Raw genomic sequence first — 27,326 nt, 5'->3', positions numbered from 1 at the left:
TGTCTTCCTTTCTTTGCTTCCTTTCTTCCTGCCTAGAAATTCTTTTTTTTCTTCCCCTTTCCTCTTCATTTTTCCTCCTCCTCCTTCCATTCTTCCTCTTCTATATCTTCCCTCTTTTATTTTATTGCCATCCACTTTCCCTTGGCTTATATATAAAAGCATAATTTTAAGTTTTATGTTATTTCCTTGAAGAGAAAAAAAAAGGTGGAAACTGAGATTTTTGTCTACTTTAAAGGACTGCTCTGACAAATATTGAACACAGAATTATTCCAACATAAAAAATTCCTGTTTCCAAGACTAATCTTCCTCATTATATCATTAATATATATTATGTATATAATTATGCATATATAATAATATCTGAGGCTATTCTCTGCAGGTGGATGATCCATTGTAGCATATGGAGACTGATTCTAGTACTGGATATATGACCCAGATATGCCAGACTGGAAATATTTTGTTAACTAGATTTGGAAGTCAATTACGTAAAATTTTAGAGATATTAAAATACTTCTTTTTTTTTTTTTTTAACAAAAACTGTGCTGTAATTGGTGCCAAATCATGGGCATTAGCATTTGATCTGGGTGAGATAATTTATTAATCAATAAAATAGGAAAACCATCTCTCCAGAGATAATGTTTATGTCTGTCTTAAGCACAAAACAAAACTGAATAATTCTGTGTTCTATATTTGTCAGAGCAGTCCTTTAAAGCATACAAAAATCTCAGTTCCCGCCTTTTTTTTTCTCTTCAAGGAAATAACATAAAACTTAAAACTATGCTTTTATATATAAGCCAAGGGAAAGTGGATGGCAATAAAATAAAAGAGGGAAGCTATAGAAGAGGAAGAATGGAAGGAGGAGGAGGAAAAATGAAAAAGAAAGGGGAAGAAAAAAGGATTTTCTAGGCAGCAAGAAAGGAAGCAAAGAAAGGAAGAGAGAAAGCATCTTACAAAGCATGTTCCATATATATTTATGGTTTTATTCTCAAGAATCTGGCCACAAGCTTTTTAAAATTTTAATTTTTGCTTCACTTGTTTAATTAGAGGAGGAGCATAGAAATGAGTAATTATGGATTGTTCCATTATGAATCTCATCTAAAGAGTCGTTAACTGAAATAGAAGAATGTTCATGTCATTATCTGCTTCACAAATAATGGGTGTAGTCTTTATATGGGGCTATAATATGAACAATTAGATGTTTTTTCTTTTTAATTTATTTTTACTCACCATAAATTTTAATGTGGTATAGAGACATGCAGAAAATGTATGTGTAGAGTTCTCAGAATAATTAAAAACAGACACCAGTGTGTCTAACACCCAGGTCAAGAAATAAATTATTGCCATCATCACAAAAGACCTGTAGGTGTCCTTGCCTGAATATAGCATCCTTTATTTCTCGATGGAATTATTTTGTTTATTTCTAAGGTAATGATGCTATGCTTTTAATTCTAAATATATACTTTTGTAAACTCTGTATGCAAACTGTTGTTTATTTTCAAGATTTATATAAAAGTAATCATATTATATGTATTGATGTATCTTGTTTATTTCTTTAAATATTAAGTTTCATATATGTTGCTTATGGTTGGAACTTCATTAATTTTAGTTGCTGTATTTTTGTCTATTTACTGTATAATAATTTATCAATGCTTCAGTTTAGTTATATTTCATGTCAAATTTTGTCAATAATAAATAAGCACGTGTGAGTATTCTTATGCATGAATCTCAGAAAAAATGTACAAGGGTTTTTCTAAGTTGTTTATCCAGGAGATAAATTACTGACTAAATAGTTTGATCATCTTTAATTTTTCTAAGTAATACAAATAATTTTCCAAAATTTGAGGACTGATTATATTCTCACAAGCAGTGAATATGGGTGCTTGTACCTCACTTTACTCCTACACTTAGGATTTTGAGAATTTTAATATATTTTTTTGGTGGGGTGCATGGTCTGGGAATAGAAACCTGGTCTTCCACATGGCAGGCAAGCATTCTACCACTGAACTACCCGTGCTCCCTTAATATACTTTTATGACTACAGACTTTCCATATCTACTAGATAGTTAGATATCTTCTTTGTGATCTCTTATTTTTGTGATGCCTAGTAAATTCCTCAGCCCTTGGTGTTGTGGTATTTCTGTTTTCCAGTTGATTTTTAAGTATTCACTAGTTCTTTGTTAGTTATATTCTTTCAAGCATTTCCTCCCCCTTTGTGGCTTATTTTCTCACTCTTCTTTCAGTGTAATTTGATAAACAGAAGTTTGTTTCTATGCAGGTGAATTTATAAATCTATTTTTAATGTTTATGTTTTGTGTCTTGTTTAAGATATTTCCCTTACTATGAAATAGAAATATTTTACTTTTATTATATTCTAAAATATTAATGGTTTCTCTTTGACATTTACTTCTTAATCTATCAGCAATTTGTTTTTTTCTATTATGGAAAGTAATTGTTCATTTTTTTCTCTGTAATTTTATTATTTTACTTCATTTGTCCAGCCCTATTATTTAAAAAGATCAACTTAAAAATACTGATCTGAAAAATCACCTCCCTTATTTATTAAGGTAGCATATACATTGCATCTCTTAAATTTTGCTAATTTAATTATATGGCAATTAAACTCCACCTTTGCTCTTTATGTCTAGCTTGTCTTAGCTACTCTCCATTTATAGTTTCATATCAAATTCTCAATCTCTCTCTCACGCACACCCACACCCCCCCACACACACATGCATGTTGAGATCTTCATTAAAAAAATGCACCAAAAAAAACAAATTTGAGGTATTGGACATTATATTCTTTTAGATTACTGCAAACCATGAATATGGTGTATCTCTTTGTGATACTTAATTTCAAATGTCAACTTGGCTATGTTATGGTGCTTCTGTGAGGGTATTTTGTGTGGATTTAAATCACTGGTCATCAGATTGCATCTAAAACTGATCACATCTACAACCAGCAGAGATTACCTTCAGCTATGAAAGTAATCTCCTCCTCCAAACATTCGGAATCCTTAAAGGAAAAACAGAGGATTTCAGCAGTTAGAAAGAATGTCTATGTGTACTTCAACCAACCAGCTTCTCCTAAAGAAGTAATTGTCACTTTTATGGGAATGGGAGTTCCCAACTGGTGACCTGCTCTATGGAATTCAGACTTGTCCATGCCCAGGTCTGTGTAAACCAATTCCTATGATAAATCTCATATTATTTACATATTTGTATATCTTGTCAGTTCTGTTTCTCTGCAGAACCCTAATACATTTAGTTAGTGTTCTTTTTTAATGTCCCTCAATAAAGTTATAATTTTTTTCATAGAGACCTTGAATTTTAAATATATATAATTATATCAGCCAACAATGAGGGTCTTACTTTGATATTACTATTATTACTTTTTTTATATATACTGAGCTGGCTGGGACCACTGCATGATAAATAGAAGTTGTTTTAGCAAGCATTATGTCTTCCTGTTCCTATTATCAAAAATGTAAGCTTTCAATATTCCACTAGTTACTATGTTTGCTTTACTTATTTTCATAGTTAATTCTTATTAGTTAAAATAATTTTCCCATAATAATATCCAGCTTGGACATTTTTAAATTGAGAAAATATAGTGACTTTTGTTAAATACCTTGTGAGCATCTATTGAGATAAATATGTATTTTTCCTCCTTCAATCTCTGAATATTTGTGATTTAGATCAATTGATTTTTTCAAGTGACTCAACCTTGAATTCTTAGGACAAATTCCTCATAGCCATAATGTATTATCCTTTTCATATATTCCTAGGATTCATTTTAGTTGACTTGTTTAAATTTATCACACCTTTTTCCATGAGCAGGAATGACCTATAATTTTCCTTTTATAAGCTCTCTGTAATGTTGGTATAAAAGGTTGTCTAGCCTTATCAAGTAGCTGGAAAGTGCTTCTTCATTGTTAATCTATAATTTGAGTTAGATTGGTATTATTTTCCTTTCATTGTTTAGTTGAACTCATTTGTGAGGCCATATGTTTCTGTAATATCTTAATAAGGGAAGATTTTTTATTACTGTAATTAAATTTGGTAAGTTTGATAAGTAATATTTTTCTATGTAATGTATATATATGTATGTGAAAGTTTATAAAAATAATTGTGGCTATATATTTTTTCTTTATCATCTTCTCCAGAGGTTTATAATGTTACTAGTATTTTCAAAACTCTGTTTGTTGATCGCATCTATTACTTTATTTTTTGCAGTATACTTATTTCTATTCATATTCGCTATTTCCTTCCTTTTCCTTTCTTCAGGTTTATTGTGCTGCTGTTTATGCACTTTCGCTGGATGGATGAACCTATCCTTTCTAACATATGCATCTGAGCTAGATGTTTCTCTTAATAATTTTTAGATGTAAGCCATAATTTAAGATATGAAGTATCTACAATATTAAGACTCAGATTAAAACTTTTCTAATTTCCAATATCATTTCTTCTTTGCCCATGTATTTTTATCAATGTGCACTGCAGAAAAAAATAGCGAACCTCTTGTAAGTCTCCATCAGAACTAGCTATGGTCTAGAGTTTATGGGAGACTAAGACCCCAGGGTCTATTATACTGGGGCTGCGTTTTGACTGTCTTATCTCCCTCCCCCAAAACACTGAGCAAACACTTCTACTCACTTATTATGGCATAAGTATGAATATGTAAAGTTTTATTACTTCAGAGAAAAGGCTGGTACTTTCCAACCACAAATGTTCAGCTGGCCAAATAACACTGCAGCTAAGGTTTCAACATGCTTTATTGCAATTGTATCTCAGCCCCTGATCTCACCAAGGGAGATGGTGGTGTTTCTGTTATCCTGTATAAAAAAAGCCACTACAACCCAATGGTAGCGTTCCCTTTCCTGGAGATTGCTCTACATTGTTCCTGAGTGGACAGTAGGCATTGGCGAACTTGTTACTGCAGTCCCTGTGATTCTTACCCATTAAATATTTCTTCAGCATTCCTGCTGTGTCTGCTGCTTTGGCATTCATCTTCGGATCCTTTTTGTTGCCTTAACTACTGATTTGCTGATGCTACAATATCTGATTCACTTTTTAAAATGCAAAATTCATTTACTTTCTACCTTTTTTTATCCTTATATTTTAGGTGAATTTCTCATGTATAGCAAATAGGTATGCTTTCTTTCTGAATTGAAAGGTCAATCGGTATACATTTAATCCATGCAGAAAGAACCATGCTTTAAGAAAACTGCTCTACATTTATAGGTCAAATATTCCCCAGAATCAATTCTTCCCTTCTTTTTTTTTTTTTTTTTTTTAAAGGAAAGACAGAGAGAAGGAAGGAAGGATAGAAGGAAGGAAGGAAGGAAGAAAGGGAAACATCTTTAAACATTTTCTTGTTTTATTGTATTCCGTTTCTCCGTTTTTGTTACATGGGCTGGGGCCGGGAATCGAACCGAGGTCCTCCGGCATAGCAGGCAAGCACTTTGCCCGCTGAGCCACCGCGGCCCGCCCTCTTCCCTTCTTTAATAATATAAATCTAAGTTCCATCTTTGCATGCCACTCCTTATACAAAGATGACATTTCCTATATGACTTTATCTTAGGATGTGGCCATGAGATTATGTTTCAACCAATAGATTGTGATAAAAATAATGCATGCAACTTTTGCTTAATTGTTTTAAAGCAGGTCCATTTCCTCGAGAAGCTTCCTTTATTTTCTTGAGTGGATAATGGGAGCCAGCCAAATGTAAAAATGAGATTAAGATTATTACCTTTCCATGCAAGCCTATTTTGTCAAATACTTTCAATCAATCAAGTAAAACAATAGCAGAGCACAAAACATGGCAACTAAAAGACCAGCATTTTTTGAAAAAATGATAAAAATATATACAAAATATCCTAGTTTATAAAAGCTACTGGAATGTGATATACCAGAAACAGATGGCTTTTTAAAAGGGGAATTTATTAAGTTGCAAATTTAAAGTTCTAAGGCTGTGAAAATGTCCAATCTCAGGTATCCAGGGAAAGATACCTTAGCTCAAGGAGGCCGATGACACTCAGGGTTTTTCTCTCAGCTGGAAAGGCACATGGCAACATCTGCCAGCTTTCTCTCCAGGCTTTTTCAGTGGTTCCCCCAAACTCTTTCTATTCTGTTGGCTCGGTTGGTTCTGGTGACTCTGAAGTTTTTTCCAAAATGGTTCCCTCTTAAAAGGCTCCAATAAGCAACCCACCCTGAATGGCTGGTGACACATCTTCATGGAAACCATCTAATCAAAGATTACTATCTAAAATCGGGTGGGTAACATCTCCACGGAAATAATCAAAAACATCCCACCGAGCAATATCAAGTGAGGATTAAAGGGCATGGCTTTTCTGGGGTACACAGTAGCTTTAAATCAGCATATAAGATAACAAAATGAGAATTGTAGCTGTACATATTATTGTTTTGAACTTTCTGTCTGCTAAGAAACTGATAGTCTTTTCAGGCAATTATATTACCAGTGTTTGACCCTCAAAGAACTCTAAACTCTATCCTGCTACAGTAGCAGTATGGTTTGAAACACTGTACAATACCCAACGATCATAATCTTCAATGTCCAAATCAAAATCTTCCAGAACAGATAATGGGAAAGAAAATCACTCCAGAGGACAAAGCCAGAAGCCACAGAGAACAATAGACAAGAGGTAAGATCTAGGCCAGTCACATGGACTAACTTATTTTATACATTTATGGCAAGAAATTTTCATAATTTCTGTTACTAGATCATTAGCATGGATTGGCAGTTGTTCATATCACCATTCTCCCTGTTTCAAAAGAGGAGTTTAATGAGTTATCCAGTTTTTCTTTATCCATCACTGTACGCCTGACGTTTTGGGGCAGATACTTTTTCCTTAATGAATAAACTCCCAATAAACAAAAGATCCTGGACTTGAGCAGAATTAAGTAAGTCATTAAGGGTATATCATTTTCCCCTTTAGGGGGTGAGGAAGTGAATTCTATACATGAGAAGAAGAATATTTGTGTTGCCAAAATACTCAACTATAGAAGAGACTGGTAGTTCTTCTGCAACACTTCTTCCCCCTTTTCCCTTTAAATAGCAGAACTTCCAGATGTTACAGGGTCTCAGAGTTTCTGAGATGCACACATGTTCCAGGCTCCTTTGCAGCTAGGTGTAACTGTGCAACTATGCATTCTGGCCAATGGAATGTTAGTATTACGTGTACCATCTTGACTGAGCTTTAAGGAAAGGGCCTTTAAACGCCATTCATTTGGTTCCCATCCTGATAAGTAGGATATGAATATGGTGGAGAAAAAGCACAATCTTCTGCAAAGTGATGGAAGCTAAATGCTGAGAATGGCAGAACAACACTATAAAAACAGCCATACAACAGTCTTGGGCTGCCCATGTTAAAACTGTGACTTGGTAGAGACAAACTTCTGTCTTGTTTAAATCAGTTGGTTTTGGTGATAAACTAGGATATATTACTTCTTTTCTAAATATTAGAAGCATAGCTCTAAACTTAGAAATATTTATTTTTTCCTTCATAATTAGTAACATGACCTATGAAGTAGTTTCTATACAAAAACTCTTTAAAGCATTGCTATACTGAGAAGTATATATTTAGCCATATGCACTAATACTTCCAAGTCAATCACTATAGCATTTTCCTGAGGCTCTTGATTGCTGAAAGAAAGAAAAAACAAGATAATGATAATAAAAATCAATGAATTAAAAAAGCAGTGAATTTATTATGCTACTTTGGCAACTAGATCAACTTGGGAAGGAAATGTATGGTTAGTATATATGATGAGGTGTCTAGTATAAGCAAATAGATGACCACCAGTTAAAAATAGTACAAAAAGACTTCTATTACACACTGATAAAATGCTCAAGATAACATCTAGGGTTATTTCCAATCTTTACATTTTCTAATAATTGTATAAGACCAAATGCTTTGATATTGAAAGAGAATTAAGGGAAAATTTTTCAGAAGTTGCTGTTGCTATATTAAATTTATATTAAATTAAATATATTACAAATATAATTAATACTATAATTTTATAATGATATTACATAGCATATTTTAAAATTCTATATATGCATATAAATGCATACATATTTGTGTGTATGTGTGTGTGTGATGGTAGTTAGCATCCTAGTAACTCACAATTTGAGTTTTAAACATATATGTGAGGACAGGATATCTGTTCCCTGCACTCTTATGGGGCAAGTATTGAGAATTGTGACCCTATATAAAATAGGAAACTTGAAAGCCTGTACTTAGGTTGAAAGATTAAACTTGGAAAACTATCTTGTCATTTTGAAGCGAAAATTAAAAATTATTAGGTAGAAATGTCATTTCTCAGAAGTAAAAATAATCAAAACCTGTGCTTCATTTGAAATTTGGCATTAATTTTTGCTCTTTCTTGATCCATAAACTGCAAAGCAAATTTTATTAGTGATATAATGAGGTGATGTAAAGAGGAAGTTAAAGAAAACAACAACAAAAAACCTCTTAGTGATGATGCTCATTCATCTAAACCAACAAGGGACTCTTAGACTGAGGACTGCTCCACTTGAAATGCACTTACAATGATTATCCAACACTCAAAGTATTATTCCACCAGAAACAGTTCAATACACTATTGTAATATAATAGCAAAATGAATGTAAACGTTTGCATGTTATCAAAATTGAAAATATATTATTCACAGGTACAGAGTAAAATTTTAATGAAAAATATATTCCTAGAAGAAGAAATGGAAGCCATAAGTAGAGTAAGAAGCTTTGGGATTTTTTTTTTAATAGTAAATACATTGACAAATATATATTTTAATTAATTAAAAAAAATTCAAGTTTCTTTTAGGAGTTTAAAAACTTGTTAAAACTAGTTGTCTAGGTATACTTCCAGGGACGTTCATGGAGTAGGGAACTCCAGGACTCAGTTCTCCCACTGAAACAACTACTAAGTAGGCAGGAACTGTCTGAAATAACTGTTTCACAAATTCAGAGGCCAGATGTACACTGCATATCATCCAGGGAAGGGCAGGAGGAAGAGGCAGATAAATTATGGTAAAGAAGTGTAAATTGTTCTCTCCAAGTCACAGCTACCAGTGTACACCTCTCACTATAACTACCAGCCACCACTGGGTATAGTCCCTGGCTGGCTTGTTGGTAAGAGAAAGTGACATATAAGTCTCATTTTCCAGGAACAGGGGTGGAATTACTGATAGAAAGATATCTGATCTTTCAGATAATAGGGCAGAAGCTTAAGAAAATTTTTCTTATCACCAGCTGGTTACAAAATCAGGAAACAGACTTCCCAGGTAGTAAATCCCACAGTTAACATTTTCAAATATGAAAATGTACAGTGTACCAAAAAAGAGTGCTAGACAATCAAAGAAACAGGAAATGATGACTCATCCTTACAATGAGGATAAAATTACAGAAAATACCAATGAAGAAGATTAGAATATGGGTATACCAAACAAAGCCTTTTAAAAAATGATCTTAAAAATGCTCAGGGAGATGAAGGAAAGTACATAGAAAAATCTAAAATAAATCAAGAAAGCAATGAATGAACAATATGATAGTATAAAAAAGAGACAGAAATTTTAAAATGGAGCCAAGCAATAACTGAAATGAAAGACCACAGTAACTGAAATTAAAAATGCCTAGAGGAGCATTTCAAGAACCAACTGAAGCTGGCAGAAGAAAGAATTAGTGAATTAGAAGACAAGACCCTTGAAATGAGTTAAGCTGAGGAGCAGAAAGAAAAAGGAAATAAAAAAGTGAAAATACCTTAAGTCAGCTATAGGAGACTAGTAAATGTACTAATATAGATATTTTGGGAGTCCCAGAAGGAGAAGAAAAGGGTAGAAGGAATAGTCACAGATATTATGACAGGGAACTTCCCAACCATACCAAAGATATGAATATGCACATCCCATTAAACACAAATAAAAATACACACCAAATATGTATCGATTACACTGCCAAATGTTAAGGACAAGGAGAGAGTTCTGAAGATGCAAGAAAGAAGCAATGTGTTAGATATAAGGGAGTCCCAATTAGATTGAGAGCCAACTTCTCATCAGAAAAAATGAAGGCAAGAGGGTAATTGGTTGAAATACTTAAAGTGTTGTAGGAAAAAAAACTAACAGACAAGAATTTTATATCTGTTGAAACTCTTTTTCAAAAATGAGGAAGGATGATGACAGATAAATAAAGGCTGAAGGAGTTCACCACCACTAGAATGACCCTAGAAATAATGATTAAGGGAGAGCTCCAGAATGAAAGGAAAGGGCCTCAGCAATGGTTTTTTAGTTTGCAAGCTCTCAGAATGCAATATACCAAAATTGGAGTTGCTTTTATAAAGGAAATTTACTAAGTTACATGTTCTTATAAAGGGAATTTAACAAGTTACATGTTTACAATTCTAAGCCTATAAAAATGTCCAAAGTAAGATATCACAGGACTGGCATCTGCTGGTCCCTTGCTACTGGGCTCCATTACTTTCAGTCTCTGTTCCTGTGGGGGTTCCTCAATTTGCTTCTCGAGGGCTAGGTTTCATCTCTTGATTTCCCTTGGCTTTCTCCAGGTTCTGGCTTGCTTAACATCTGATGGTAACATCTGCCTGGGCTCCAAGCATCTCCAAACAACCCATGTCTCTTTCTCCAAGTGTTGGCATCTGTGTCAGCTCGGCTCTGAAGTTTCTGTCAGCTCTGTCATTTCTGAGGTTTCTCCAAAATGTTTCCCATTTTAAAGACTCTAGTAAACTAATCAACACCCACCTGGAATGGATGGAGTCATGTCACCATCTATTCAAAATTACCACCAACAATTAAGTGGGACATCTCCATGAACACCACACCTCAATAAACCAGAATATACACTCTTCTTGAGTGCACATGGATCACTCTCCAGGATGGACCATATGTTAGGTCATAAGTCTCAGAAAGTAGTGAAATCAGATCATTAATATTCTCCATCCACAACAAAATGAAGGTAGAAATCAATAATACAGAGAGAAATGAAAAATTCACAAATACATGAAAATTAAGCAACATAATCTTAACCAACTAATGGGTGAGAGAGAAAATCAGAAGCAAATTAGAAAATATCATGAGGAAAGTGGAAATGAAAATTCAACACAGCAAAATTTTATGGGATGCAGAAAGAGCAGTGCTGAGAGGGAAGGTTATAACTTGAAACAGAAAAAAAAAACCCCTTCAAATCAGAGACTTAAAACTGGAAAAACTAGAAAGAGAAGAGCAAAGTAAACCCAAAGAAAAAAGAAGGAAGTAACATTAGAATGGAGATAAATGAAATAAAACCACCAAACAAACAAGTAAACAATAGAATCAACAAAACCAAAAGTTGTTCCTTTGAAGATCACTAAAATGGACAAAACTTTAGCTAGACTGACAAAGAAAGATAGAGTATGAAAATCAGAAATGAAAAGTGATACATTCCTAACAAACCTGCAGAAATAAAAAGGACTATAAGAGAATACTGTGCATAACTATATGCCACCAAATTAGCTAATCTAGATTAAATGGACAAATCCTTAGAAACCCATATTACCTATGTTGATTCAAAGTGAAATAGGAGATCCCAACAATCCAATTACTGGAAAAGAGATTGAATCAGTAATTATAAAACATCCAACAGTGAAAATTGCAGGACCAGAAGGCCATACAAGAAATTCTACCAAGCACTCCAAGAAGACTTATTTCCAATTCTGCAAAAACTCTTCAAAAAAAAATTGAAGAGGAGGGAACATACCCTTACTCATTCTATGAGGCTAGCAGCACTCTCACACCAAAGCCAAGCAAAGATATTGGGAAAAAACAAAACAGAACAACATCCTTCATGAATATAGATGCAAAAATCCTCAACAAAATATGGTAAATCAAATCCAACATCTTAGTAAAAGAAATATACACCAGGATCAAATGGGGTTCATCCCTGTTATGCTAGGTTGGTTCATCATAAGAATATCAATTACTGTAATACACCACATTCACAAAATGAAAGAAAAATTCACATTATAATCTCAATCAATGCAGAAAATGCATTTGACAAAGTAAGGCATTCTTTCTTGATAAAAATCATTAGGATACAAGGAATAGATGGAACCCCCTCACTGTGATATAGGGGTTATATGAAAAGCCCATAGCTAACACCCTACCAATTAGTCAGGGAAAAAGTAAGAAAAGGCATCCAAATTGAAATAGAAGAAGTAAAACCTTCCCTATTTGCAGATGATCTGATCCCATAAACAGAAAATCCAAGAACATTCAGAACAAAATTCCTAGAACTAATAAATACATTCAGCAAAATATTTTTCTCTAAAGCTGTTGAAATGTGATGTACCAGAAATGGATTGGCCTTAACACCGGGGATTATTAGCTTACAAATTTACAGTTCTAAGGCTATGAAAATGTCCAATTTAAGGCATCAACAGGATAATACCTTCTTTGAAGACAGGCTGCTGGCAGAGATTTCCTGTCAGATAGCAAGGCACATGACTGTAATTTGCTGTTCCTTCATTCTGGGTTTCATTATTTTCAGCTTTTGCTTCCAGAGATCTCCTCCCTGAGCTTCTGTGGATCCCTGCTTGCTTTATTGTGGCTTTTCTCTTTGAGCTCTCTGGGCTTTCATTGTCTTTTATCCTCATAAAGGACTTTAGTAAAAGCATTAACATCCACCTTTAATGGGCTGGGTCACATCTTGATTGAAATAACCTTACAAATGTTCTATCCACAATAAGTCTGCTCCCACAGGAATGGATTAAAAGCACAGAGCCTTTTCTGGGATAACTAAAAGCTCCAAACCAGCACAGGTGGATACAAGATCAACATCCCAAAATCAGTGGTGTTTCTATACACAAGCAATTAACAGTCAGGAGGAGAAATCCAGAAAAAATATTCATTTACGATAACAGTGAAAAGAAACAAAGATCTAGTAAAAAACCTAATCAAAGATTTAAAGGTCTGGTATATAGCAACCTACAAAATATTGCTAAAAGAAACTGAAGAAGCCCTAAAAATAATGGATGAATTTTCTGTGTTTATGAACTGGAAGACTAAATATAGTTAAAATGTCAATACTACCCAAAGCAAATAATAAATTCAATACAATTCCAACAACTTTCTTTGAAGAAATGGAAAAGCTAATCAGCAAATTTACATGGAAGGCAATGGGCCCAGAAAAGCTAAAACCATCTTGAAAAAGCAGAATGAAGTTGGAGGACCAACACTTCCCAATCTTAAAACTTATTACAAAAACACCAGTAATCAAAGCATCATGGTCTAAATTATCTGGCACAAGGACAGACATCTAGACCAGCGGAATTTAATTGAGAGCTCAGAAATCAACTGTCATATTTATAGCTAAAAGATTTTTGACAAGGGGGCAAAGACCACTCAATTGGGAAATAATAGTCTCTTCAAAAAAATTGGAAAACTGGATCTCCAGTTCCAAAAGAAGAAAAAGGTACCCTACCTCATATCACATGCAAAAAGCAACTCAAAATGGATCAAAGACCTTAATATATCTAGAACTATCAAACTCTTGAGAAAAATGTGGGAAAGTATCTTCAGGACCTTGTGTTTGGCAATAGCTTCTGAGACTTTACACTCAAACACATAAATAACAAGGGAAAAATAGATGAGGGACTTTAACAAAATTTTGTGTTGTTCCAAAATCTGGTGGTGTTTCCTTTATCAGGAAACAAAATGACAATAAACATAATGGAAGAAAATATTTGGAAATCACATGCCTGATAAAGGATTCATATTCCAGTATGTAAAAAGCAATTCTTCAACTTAACAACAACAAAAAAATAACAACCTAATTTAAAAATAGACAAAAAACTTGGAAAGACCAAAGATCTTCAAATGGCCAGAAAGCACATGAAAGAATGTTCAACATGATTGGCTATCAGGGAAATGCAAATCAAAACCATAATGAGATACAATTTCACAATAATTATAATGGCTGCTATTTAAAAAATGGAAAATTACAAGTGTTGGAGAGGACGGAGAAAAATAAGACCATTCATTCATTGCAGGGGGAAATGTAAAATGGTGCAGCCACTTTGACCATTCCTCAGAAAACTAATCATGGAATTATCATGTGACCCAGCAATACCTCTTTTAGGCATATGCCTGAATGAATTGAAAGAAGGAGCTCAAACAGATATTTCCACACCAATATTCATAATTCACAATTACCAAAAGATGGTAAGATCCCAAATGCCCATCACCAGATGTATGGATAAATAAAATGTGGTATATACATACAATGGAATATTATTCAACTGTGAGAAGGAATGGATTACTGAACATGAAACAACATGGGTGAACTTTAAAGACAACATGTTGAGTGAAATAAGTCAGGCACAAAAGGACAAATATTGTATGATTTCACTGTTTTGAAACAATTAGAATAAGCAAACTCATAGAGTCAGAATCTAGAATATAGATTACCAGATGACTGGGTAGGGATAGGAAATGGCTTTAAATGTACAGGTTCCTATTTGGAAATGATGAAAATATTTTGGTAGTGGATGAATGATAGCACAATATTGTGAATGCAATTAGCAGCTCTGAAATACATATTTGAAGTTGTAAAAGGGGTAATATTAGATTGTGTGATGGGCTGAATCTGTGTTGTACCCCAGAGAAGTCATGTACTTTAATCCTCATTCAGTGTTGCTCGGTGGTATCTTTTTGATTATCCATGGAGATGTGACCCACCCAATTGTGGGTGGTAACTTTTGATTAGATGGTTTCTATGGAGATGTCTCCACCCACTCAAGTTGGGGTTCTTTACTGGAGCTATTTTGGGAAAAGCTTCAGAGCCCATACAGCCAGAGACCTTGGAGATGAAGAAGGGAGCTTCATAAAACAAGAAGCTGGCAAAGAAAGCTCGTAGACTTCTCCGTGTGCCATTCCAGCTGAGTGAGAAACCCTGAACTTCATCAGCTTTTCTTGATTGAATGTAACCTTTGTTGGTGCCTTCATTTGGACATTTTCATAACCTTGCCTTAATTTCGACATTTTCACTGCCTTAGAACCTTAAACTTGTAACTTATTAAATTCTGTTTTTTAAAAGCCACTCCTTTTCTGGTGTATCGCATTCTGGCAGCTCTCAAGTGAGAACAGATTGTATATATGGTAACAGAATAAGAATTAAAAATAAAGATCTATGGAACTACACTACACAAACAGTGACTCCTAAGTTAAACCATGGACTTTAGTCAGTAGTACAATTATAAAAACTTGCTATTATCAATTGTAATAAATGTTCTATATCAATGTAAAGTGTTGGCTGTGGGATGTATATGGCCATGGTATATTTTATGCATGACTTGTTCCATAAACCCACAACTTCTCTAATTTAAAAAAAAATCTAAAAAACTTAAACAACCAGTACAATATCATGCAAGTTGGGAAAAGGTAATCAGTGTCAAAGCAATTTCTTTTAATAGAAACAATTTCTTTTATTATTTGTGAGCAGTATAAGGCTACTTATTTACTGCAGACCATTCTAAGGAAATTATGTATGCTACAATAATAAAGGAAACCACTATATGGTTTCCATATATGTTTTTAGAAATATATATCTTCTAGGGTGAATAAGGGTAAGGAGAAAAAGAATTCAAACAGAAAACGGGTAAAACAGAATGTTCTTTATACTTATAAACAAGCAGGCAGTAAATAAAGTAGTGTAAATAAAAAACACAAAAATAAAGAAAATATATCATTTGGCAAGGCCAAATATGCTAGGGATCACTTTGAATCAACCTACCTTCCTTACAAAAAACCAGTAGAAAAATAAGATTAAATAATTGAAATCCGGGCAGGCAACAGTGGCTCAGTGGCAAAGTTCTCACCTGCTGGAGACTTGGGTTCAATTTCCAGTGCCTGCCCATACAAAAAAAGAAAGGCATAAAAGAGTATCTGGAGAAAGTAGAATTGGTGGGGTGACGATCAGGAACCATAGAAACCATGGAGGAATATACTTATCTTCTGTAGCTACCTCTTCTGTGACAGCATTTTCCATCCTGGGTATAAGGCAAGAAGCTGAGAGTAAGTGTTCTGTGGGTATAGAGAGGCTACTTGGTAAGAGAAAATCATTTTAAGTTTTTGGAAGTCTTTTTGGTCCTGGGAAATAAAATTACAGACCTTAAGAGCAATTTCTCAGTAAGGAGAGTGCATTGATCTGAGACACATGGCTTGCTTGTCCCTTAAAACATTTGTCAAAATCTGAAGGTGTATATAATTTGCTGAAAAGTTTAACATCACCAAAAAATCTGAATGTAGTTTCCTGTAGTCTGACTGTTGAGTAGAGAGGATTAGGGCTCAGGATCTACCAGGGGGAGGGTCCATTGGACACATCAGGATCTAAGCTGGAAGCCCTGGAAAGGATGATCTAGGGGCAAAAAAAGCCTTACTCAAACAGCAACCATTCAAAATCAACTTACCTTTTTTTTTAAACATGGGCAGGCTTTGAGAATCGAACCCGGGTTTCTGGCATGGCAGGTGAGAAGTCTGCCACTGAGCCACCACTGCACCTCCCTTTACTTACGTTTTAATGGCACTAAAGTGATCAGTCCCTACTCTAACTACTTACAAAAGAAAGACCATATAAAATCATGGTACTGGCACAATGTTTTTAGGCACAAAATCTGGCACTCAATTAATATTTAATAAGCATACCAAAACAAAAGACTATATGGACAATATTAGAAGGAAAAAATGAGCATACATGATTCAATTATTTTTTAACAAAGATTTCAAGAATATGGCTAACAGGTTCAAGAAGATAGCAGTAATTGCAGTTAAAATAGATAACGAGATGGAAAAAATATCACCAGAAAATTGGAATCAAATAGAAATTCTAAAATTTAAATGCAGAGGTGCCTGATGAAACAACCTAAAACTAGTAAATTTAAAAATTAATTACAATTGACAGTTTCCTAGGAAATGTCATTTAATTCAATTGAATAAAGAAAAACTTAAGCTTGGAAAGTTAAAAAGAAACAATAATTTGCCACAGGTAATTAGATTGATGGCATGGGAAACAATTAATTTGTAAGTAAATTATTAAAATTAATGAATTATTTTATGACACTTATTAAATACAGAGTCAATATACCAATATGTTCAATTGCATATCTACAGATAATAAGACATTACATTGAAGTGAGAAAATTACAATGTACCTAAGGAAAAATAAAACCCAAAGTATATAAAATATTAAAGAGAAAAATGCAAATCTTTACTGAAAGATTTTAAAGAATAATATAAAAATGGAGAAATATGTTATGATCATATATTGGAATAGTCAATATTATTACATCTCTCCTACCCCAAATATTCTAGAGATTAAAGAAATTTATATCAAACTCCCAACAGGATTTTCCATAGTACTTTCAAGCTGATTCAAAAATTTTATGGAAGAAAAAAGATTTAGAAATAGCTAACAAATTTCTGAGGAAAAACAAATTGGAGGGACTGGATTTATTGAATATTAAGCTGTTTGGGTTCTGCAATAATTAAGAGAATGTAGTATAGAAATAGACAAATTAGCCAAGATAATGGGCAAGAAAGAGAGCAATTCAAATATGGGTAGTTTATATATGGTAAAATAAGCAATAAAGAAACCATGGGGAGTTAAATTTAGTAAATAGTCCTAGAGAAATAGAAAGAAATACTGTCTGATCCCTACCTTACACCATAAAGAAAATCAGTTTGAGATGGATTATAGACCACATTGTGAACACAAGAAAAGTAAAATATTTAGAATCCAGCAGAGGGGGATATCTAATGATAAAAATTTCTCAAGAAATTATAATATAAATGATGTCAAATGTAAATATGCTAAGGGGAAAAACTGATAATTTTTTTAATCATACAATTGAAAATTCTGAACAAACAAAAGTCATTTAGCAAAGTAAGTACACATATCTCACTAAGAAAATATATTTGCAGGCAAACAATTAAAACTTTAGAATCCATACCAAGAACTATTATTAGTCAATGAAATGTAACAAAAAATAAATAAACATATAAGTGGACAATTCACAAAGGAGGAACTCAAATGATAAACAATTTTATGAAAAAGTGTTCAAATTCCAGTGATCTGGGAAATGAAAATTAAAATGACTGATTACCATTTTTAAGAATCAGGTAGTAATAATAATAGTAAAAGTCATGATGTATAAATTCCTGTTGAGTTACTAAGTAACTGACCATTTACATTTTTCCAGACTCAGCATAAATTAACATTTACTGAGTAAAACATTTTAATGATTCTAGAACTGTTGATGTTGTTATCCAGTCTTGCTTCGGTTTCTACTCTAGGGAGAAGAATCATTTGTGTGCAGAAGGAAATATATAAAATAATAATCATTTTTAGTAATGTAATAAAATATGGAAATAATCATTCTTAAGAGAATGAATAAATAGTTTTTTATTCATGTAGTAAAATTCTCTGATATCATAAATGAATGGATTGGCATTTACAAATATCAAAAATATAATAGTGGGCCAAAAAGGAACTTGAAAATGAAGTTTACAATGCAATGTCTCCATTTATGAAATTTAAATGGTTAGAATGCAAAACATATATTCATATATATATATATATATACATATATACTACATATATATATATTTAGTGGATGTATACATATGCAGAAAAAGGATGATACCAGTTCAATTTTTATCAATAATCAATAATACCACTATAATTTTTATATATGAAAATTATAACAGTAATATTTAAATATGGAATTATGAATATAGTTACTGAGATAATATAGACATATAACATGTAATATATACATAATATATTTTATTTTATTTTTATAAATGCATCTGCATAAAGTTTTGCTCTATACCATATCAATGCATTAACCCGTTACAATTGGGGTAAGATTACAGTTCTTTTTATATACTTCTATTGTGTACTTCTATAGTGTACTTTCATAATCAGACAAAATAATAAAGTCGAAAAAATAACCGGAGAGTTTTGAAAAAATCAAGTGAAATAAAATTGTATCTAAAAGTCTCAAATTACTTTGTAGCAAAGAGATTTAATTGTGCTCTCCAGAATTTTTCTTAAATGGAATAGTTTTGCCCTTATAACTTATAAATGTGTGTGTGTATATATCTATAAGTTGAATTTAAAGAAGTTATTTTAAGAAATCAATGTAGTAGAATGGCTTTGTTGCAATGAAAAAGTAATATTATTTTTCATTCTGGTTGTATATCAAGTATCCCATGATGAAAAGACAAAGAAAAAATTGTGCGGATTAAGCAAAATGTTAAATTAGTAACACATTACAGCATGGCCTACTGTGCACAATGCTGTAAGAAATAAAAGAGCTTATAAATTGTGTTAAAAACGCAAAATCAGAACCTACATGGGTAGGGGTCAGGCAATGATCTCCAGACGATTATTCTCCCTTGGCAGGGCTGCAGACTATCGCGGTAGAGTATACACATTTTAGTGGCTTCAGTGTCCCTTAGGGAACTAGTTGAAACACTTACTGGGCCCTGTCTCAACTCTCAAATTTCTGATTCATTAGATATGGGGAGGGCCTGAGACTTGTATTTCTAACAATTCTCAGGTGCTCCTGATGCTGTTATTTTAACAACCACACTTAAAAAACCTCTATATTCAAGATTCTTTAACACATTAAAGTGATTATGATGGTTAGGGTGAAATAAAGCATAATGATTTTACCTATGTCTCTTTTATCATGCTTTAACTTATCGTGCATGTTAGATTTTTCAATGTATCCTCATTTTCCGAACCAATTATTATATTCCAGTACTTGTGTTTGAAATTTAGGTGGAATAACCTTGCAACTAAAAGTTTCAGAAAAATATGAAGAATACCCTGTTAGTATGACTTATTAAGAATGTCATGATCATCAAAGCTTCATGCCTGTTTCTTTTATTTTTTGACATTGCTATTGTGCTTAAAATGTGAAGACATCATACATATTTTTTATAATAATAGAAGCATATTCTATAATATAGACTTTTTACCTGTCAATCTCATCCACCTACAGACAAGGATAGGATCCCACATTTTTTAATAAGCCACATCACTGATTAATTACAAGCAGTGCTCTAAGTGGGCTGCCAGCCGCCTTCTTCTCCCATGGTCAGTCCCTTCTTAGCCTTTTTTCTAAACGGTTCACTTATTTATTTAATTTCCGCCAGTGTCTCTTTTCGATTCTATGCCTGAAGAGGATCAGAAATCATACCTGATATATCTTCCTTTGCTTTAACAATTAGCAAAATGTTTGACATATTTTAATCGCTGAATTAATATTTTAGAAATAGCTAACAATTCATATCATATGAATTCTGATAGACCGTAACTCTGTCCCAATTCATGAGTTGGGATTTAATCGGAATAATTTAGCATTGCTTATTTAGGTTTGAAATATTTTTAATGGTCCTAATCAAATTAAAATTCTGTTCACAAGAAGATCTGGGGATTTTATATGATTATAAACTTGAGTTTACCTCACATTTTAATTAATTGGAAACAAAAACAACAACACAAAAAGATATCAAACAACTGTTTCTTGGACTACATGAGTAGGGATATAGTTCCCCTAATAATGAAAACCATAAATTCCAATGCTCAGACTGTATCTGGAATATTGAACTTATTTTTTGCCCTATAGTAAGTAAAGCAACCTTGACAACGAGGGGACCAGAAAGATTTGAGGATGCTGAGTCTAGAAAATAAATGTTGCAGGGAATAAAGGCTCATTCTAATCATTTGAGCACAATTTTGATACAAAAGGCAGGTTGAAGATTGAAGAATGAAAAAATTTAAGATAATTTTAACATACAACTTTTCTAAATGGTGTCGAAAATGAAGACAATCTTATAAGAGCTCTTAGGTCCCTAACACAGTTAAAAATTTAAAAGAGTAAAGAATCATTAGCCATGGATATAGGAAAGTGGTTTCTATGATATGTAGGAGAGTAGAAATAAATAGCTAGGAGCCTCTACCCCTCCCTACTCTCTTCCACCCCAGGCTGAGCCCAAAGTTTGCAGTTCGGTCAGTTACATGCAATAAAAAATAAATTCAAAATCATTTTAAAAACAAACGTTATTTAATATTTACATTAGACAAAATTCCAAGTAAAGTCAAGACACACTGTTTATATGAAACTGGAGTTCATGATATTTTTATTTGGAAGGTTCTCTTTAGAAAATATCTTTTAAAATTTATTTAATCAATAATGGTTGTTAAACTGGATTAGCTAGAGGCGCGTCTCCACCCATTTGGGTGGGTCTTGAGTCCTAGAAAAAAGGAAACATTTTGGAGAATGAAGAGATTTGGAGAGAGCAAAGAATGTTGCAGCACCACGAAGCAGAGAGTCCATGAGCCAGTGACCTTTGGAGATTGAAAGGTTTAAGAGGCGAAAGGGTAAGAAAGAAGAAAGGTACACCACGAAATTTAAAGTGGGTGGGTGGGGGGTGATTTCTGCGCTCCCGGGAAGAACTCACCAAACCCAAGATGGAGGGAGGTGAGTGCGCACATGGGCTTCAGTGCGCGCAGCTTTTAAGGATGGAGGTCAGGTGACGTCTGAAAGGGGCGGTTCATTAGTTCCGGAAGGCATGTTGGGAGGGGTGATACAGCCTCTGTGGCTGCAGTTGCAGTGCCCTTCCCTGTTCCCCCAACCTAACAGAGATGAAGAAGGAAAACGCCTCCCAGGGAGCTTCATGAAACTGGAAGCCAGGAGAGAAAGTTAGCAGATGACACCGTGTTTGCCATGTGCCCTTCCAGCTGAGAGAGAAGCCCTGACTGTGTTCACCATGTGCCTTCTCACTTGAAAGAGAGACCCTGAACTTCATTGGCCTTCTTGAACCAAGATGGATGGATGCCTTTGATTGGACATTTCTCAGCCTTAGAACTGTAAATTAGCAACTTATTAAATTCCCCTTTTTAAAAGCCAAAAAAAAAGCAATGCATATATGCAACATTAATCAAAAGAAGTTGGTAATATCAAATAATGGAAGACAAAAAGCATTACTATGGATAAAATCTAAACCTCTAATGATATATCTAATCATTCAAGAAAAGAAAACAAAGGTAGCTCTTATCTCTTTCTTACACAAAAATTTACAGGAATAAAATATCTATAGGTAAAAAAAGAACACAAATATAAAAGTAGCAAAATGTATGCATGAATATTTATTTCATTCTAGTCATGATGAATGAAATGAAATAAAATGCATAGAAGTCACAAAAGATTGATATGTTTGCGTAGGCAACTGTCTCAAATTCTATTGCTAAAATCTCAGCAAAACAAAATAAATCAAATCTAAAGATCACATAAAAACTGGAAAAATTTTCAAAAGTTTACCAGGAATGTATTCCCCTAATTAGAAAAAACTTTTAAAGATCCAAAAGAAATAAGACAATTCAAAATAAAAATAAGGAGAAATTATTCAGAGGAAGAGACATACTAATAGAAAACAAATATATGATGAGCATCATATAAAATTTTTAATAAGTAGGGAATCCTTTTTAAAACTAGGGAGTGTGCTATAAAAGGAAAATTCTACTTTTATTATGTTTCTGGATTGTTTAATTCTGCAGAAAGGACTGTATAGGTTTATAATTTTAATCTAAATAAAAATAAAAATATTAAATTACGTAGAAAAATGTTATATATATGGTATAATGCCAGCTTTTCTTTTTAAAATATGTGTTGATTATCATTTTAAAAAAATATAGAAAGTAATATACAATAATGATAGCAGTTATCTCTGTTGGAATCAGCAAAAGTTTGGGAAGAAACTTTCATATTTTATTCAGAAGATTTTTTTTTGTATGCTGTTATGGTGGGGATCATGTTTCATTCTTTTTCTATGTGAGTATCTCGTTATTGCAGCACCATTTGTTGAATTTTTCGTTTTTATTTGGAAGGTGCTGTTTGTTTGTAGTTTGGGGAGAGCACGGGCCAGTAATCAAACCTGAGTCTCCCATATGGCTAGCAAGAATTCTACCACTGAACTACCCTTGCACCCTCTATTTGTAAGATTTATAATTTAAAAAATGATTATATTTTACTTTTGAAAGGTAAACATGTGTATGTAGGTGCATATTAATGCTGTCCCACTGAAAACACCATCAGGTAGCTACAATCATTATTCCTAGTCAAAATAAATCTTGAGTTGTTTCTATAAATATTGGAGATCAAAGCATGGGCTTTCAAGCTAAACTGATTACAGGAATGTTCTTTTTTCTTCCTCTTAGTGCAAAGCAAAAAGACCATATTTTGAGAAGAAAAAAAAGATTGAATTTTTATATCAATCATTAAATTGATGCATTAGATACTTTATAAAAAGTCTACTTCATGCTGTGTTGGGAAAAATAAATCTCATATGTAACCTCTTGGATCTTATTCATTTTTCTCCCAATAAATGTAAAAGAGCTCTCAAAGACAGGGAAAAATCAAATATAAAACCCAAAGAAAAATTGGTTCATTGAAGTACCGTGGGGCTTTCTAAATCTTGGTGATCCATACAATTCCTTATACAATTCCTTAGCTAATTGATTCATCTTCTATGCTGACATTGTCTTTATTTCTCAGTTCCTTACCAGTTTTCATGACACTCTTCAGGAAGAAACATTTTTGAGACACCTATGAATTAAATGTATGTTTGTATCATTATATACTTTTTTCAAAAAATGTATTTTGACAATATCCTTACGTATATTATACTAATTTACCTTTTTATCCATTAGTTTCTTGATATAGTCTATGCTTTTATTGTATCTCTACATAGATGGTATCATATTTTTTATACTTGCACTGACTCCCTTTAAATGAAATGGTAACTCACGACTGTTAAGACCAAAATAGTATTTTAATCAGGCATCAAACTGGGGTAACACTGCCATCTGCTGGATGGGTTTATCAAATTCCTGATGTTAATAAATGGGAGTCTTCACTAATTATACTTAAAGGTGTGTTTTGCAGGAAATCATCTAATGCCTTACTACATCGATTTTCCACATATCTAGAGTTCCTTTCTAATTAATAATGTTAGAGTTCAAATAAAAATGCAGGGACTTTAATTTCCATGAGATAAAGTGACTCTACAATGGAGATATTCTCCACCAAAGAAAAACGTCTAAATTGTTTTAGACCATGAAGTCAAAGATTTAAAATTTTACAAAAGGAGTTTTATTTAGACAAGTATATCTTACTATTGCAGGAAGTATATCCATTACATAATAGCAGTATTTTCACTTATTTTTAAATTCAGGCTAAGAATCATTAAATTCATATTTAAAAAAATCTATTTTACTGTCTTGAGTAGTTAGCTAGAAAACTGGAGGACTTTAATGATGGCAAATAATTATACATATATTCCCATCACTTTGTTTATATTTACTTATTTGATCCTCATGAAACACTTTGATTGTTGAAGGTTGGTTTCATCCTCCAGGCAGCAGACTTTGAGATGTGAAGTAGTGCACAGGAGGTTTGTAAAGGGTTGTTTCTATGAGCACAGCAATGGAAAAGAAGAAAAGAAGCGGGATTGGGCAGAAGCTCAACAGAGACTTTTGCTAACCATATGGGGAATTCTGAAGACAGATTGATTGTGAAAACTGTCTTGAAATTGAGGCAACAGCGATCCTGGGATTTATTCCCGTTTTGATCAGCCATTGGATACTGGACACCATTGGATACTGGACGCAGGGAATAGGGTGTAATCTTGGGAAAGGTAACTCTCTTCAACTGAGTCAGTTCCTGAAAGCAGGGTGACAGCCGAGGGCTGTGGACAACAATACCAGCAAGTGGCATAATAAGTGGTAAATGGTTTCATTATTCCAACTTTACAGGTAAAGAAACTGAGATATAAGTATACTGAGTAACTCATCTGTGTTGACACAGCAAAAATGCATTTGATTTAGAAATTTAAAACCATACTGTCTGGACCCCTTTTATACAACATACACAAAATCAATTCCCCAAAAAACTGGAGGTATAAATACAAAAGGTCAAATAAACAATATTGCTTTTACAATAAAATAAAGGAAAACATCTTACTTACTTGAAATATGCCAATATTTTTAAAACAATATACAAACATTAGCAATTATAAACAAAACCCCTGATAATTTGAACTATCTAAAGACAATATTGAGGGAAAACACAAGTCCCACATAGTCGAGATAATTTTTAATGTTCTTCTAACCAAGACCTCACATCCAGAATATATAAGGAACCCTCATAGTCAATAAGAAAAATAAAGAGAAATAAATTTTTAAAAAACAGATAAAAAATTTGAGCAGATACTTCATAAAGGCAATATCCAAATAATGTATAAACCTCTGAAGAGGGCACTACTTCATCAGCAGTGAAATCCAAAATCATACTACACTGAAATGCTATAACATACCAACCAGAATGGCTAAAATGGAAAAAACAAACAACAAAAACAGTAACTAAAGCAACACAAAACAAAGGACAAATGAAGCAAACATGTTGGCAAGCATGTGAAATAATTGGACATGTCCTACAATGCTGGCAGGGAGTTTAAATCGATACAACTTCATGTGAAAACAGTTTAGCAGTATCTGCTAAAACATATTAAAATCAGCAATTCAACTTCTGTATAACCCACCAGAAATTCATACATACATTCATTAAAAAAAAACACATGTACAAGAATGTTTATATCAGCATTATTACAAATAGCTCCCGATTAAAATCTACCCAATTGCAAATCAAGAGTAAAATAGATGAATGCATTGTAGTCTGTTTGCACAATGGTATACTTTTGGCTGTGAAAATGAATTAAATACTATGACATTCAATAATTTGGATTAAGTTTACAAGCCAGAAATTGAGCAACAGAAACCAGGCAAAAAAGAGTACATGCTCTGTGATTACATTATTATAAATTTTACAAACTGTCAAAAAGAATCTATTGAAAAGATAGTGGTAAGTCTTCGGGAAGAAATAGTAATAGAATTGGGAGCTGGGGGAGTCTCAAAGGTGCTGGTACTATTATTTGAAATATTACAAATTAACACTTCAAACACAGTCTGAGCTGTTACACTTGGATAGTATTGACATCTTTCTCGGAGAGGAATTTTTAGTATAGGCTATGCAGGTTACCCAAAGGAGTTAAGACCTGACCAAAAGTTATATAATATAAAAATATGGAGATATAATTTGAAGCATAGTTTACTTAAAGAAAATGCAGGAACATGAGGAGGTTACTATATAAACAGTGTCCAGTTTCAGAACAGTGAGTCCTAAGATTTGGGTTCAAATCTACATTTTTACTATTAAACTGTGAGCTGATTGATCAATAAATACATACATAATGGGGTTATTGTGGGTTACAAAAATGTTAAATGCATCAGGCAGTCTAAATAAAATCTGCATATGTAAATGCATCGTTTTCTGCATCTCGATGACATTAATGTCTAAGTAAAGTGAGCAGTATATAAGTAACAAAAACCAACTTAATGGGTATCTTCTTTGCCTAAATATATGCCAGTCAGTATGAAGTAGTGACTTTATTAAATATTTTCCTCATTTTCAGATATTATTGGGTGTTTTCATTTCTATTTTGTGTAGAATTCAAATCACCATCCAAAGTTTGTGAAAGGAAGTTGAAATCTTTTCAGAAAGATGTATAGTTTAGTAACAGGTAAGCAAATTTGAAACATCTAACTGCTAAGAGGAGAATTCTGGGTGTACACCAATTCTGATGCATTTAATTGCAGGATTTATACTTAAATAGCTGCTTAATGATCTGGGACACAGACTTCAAAAGGGAGAATATTTAAATGATAACTGAATTCTTGGTGCTCATGAAATTTTCATGCATTGATGAATTATGATGTATTAGATCATTTTACCTTTGCTTAGGTAAGATTGATGCTACATTTAAAGTTTATTCAGAAAGTGTACATAGTGTTACACATTCACCTTTAGATAAACTGATCACTTCTGATTGTAGTGGTTTCCTACTGTAGCTTTAGGTATTTCATTTTAATTCATTAGAGCTGATAGCATGCTTTCCTATATTCTATCTTTTTCTATTACTATTTCTTTGCATTAGAGAGTATTTTTCATTCCCCTTTAAATAAAAATTCACTCCCTCATAAGTCAGCGTTTGAGCAATTGATTGTTTTTCACTTCTGTTTTATCTTGTGTCCAAAGTAATGATCAATGACCAGGAGGTCCTGTCAGGAGTTCTTTTTCAAACTTTAGGAACTGCATCAAGTTCTCCATGGAAATGTGCTGCTGAAAAATCAGCAAA

Source organism: Tamandua tetradactyla, chromosome 5 (genome assembly GCF_023851605.1).
Source record: "Tamandua tetradactyla isolate mTamTet1 chromosome 5, mTamTet1.pri, whole genome shotgun sequence".
Lineage (NCBI taxonomy): Eukaryota > Metazoa > Chordata > Mammalia > Pilosa > Myrmecophagidae > Tamandua > Tamandua tetradactyla.
Note: the sequence above shows the minus strand (reverse complement) of the source record.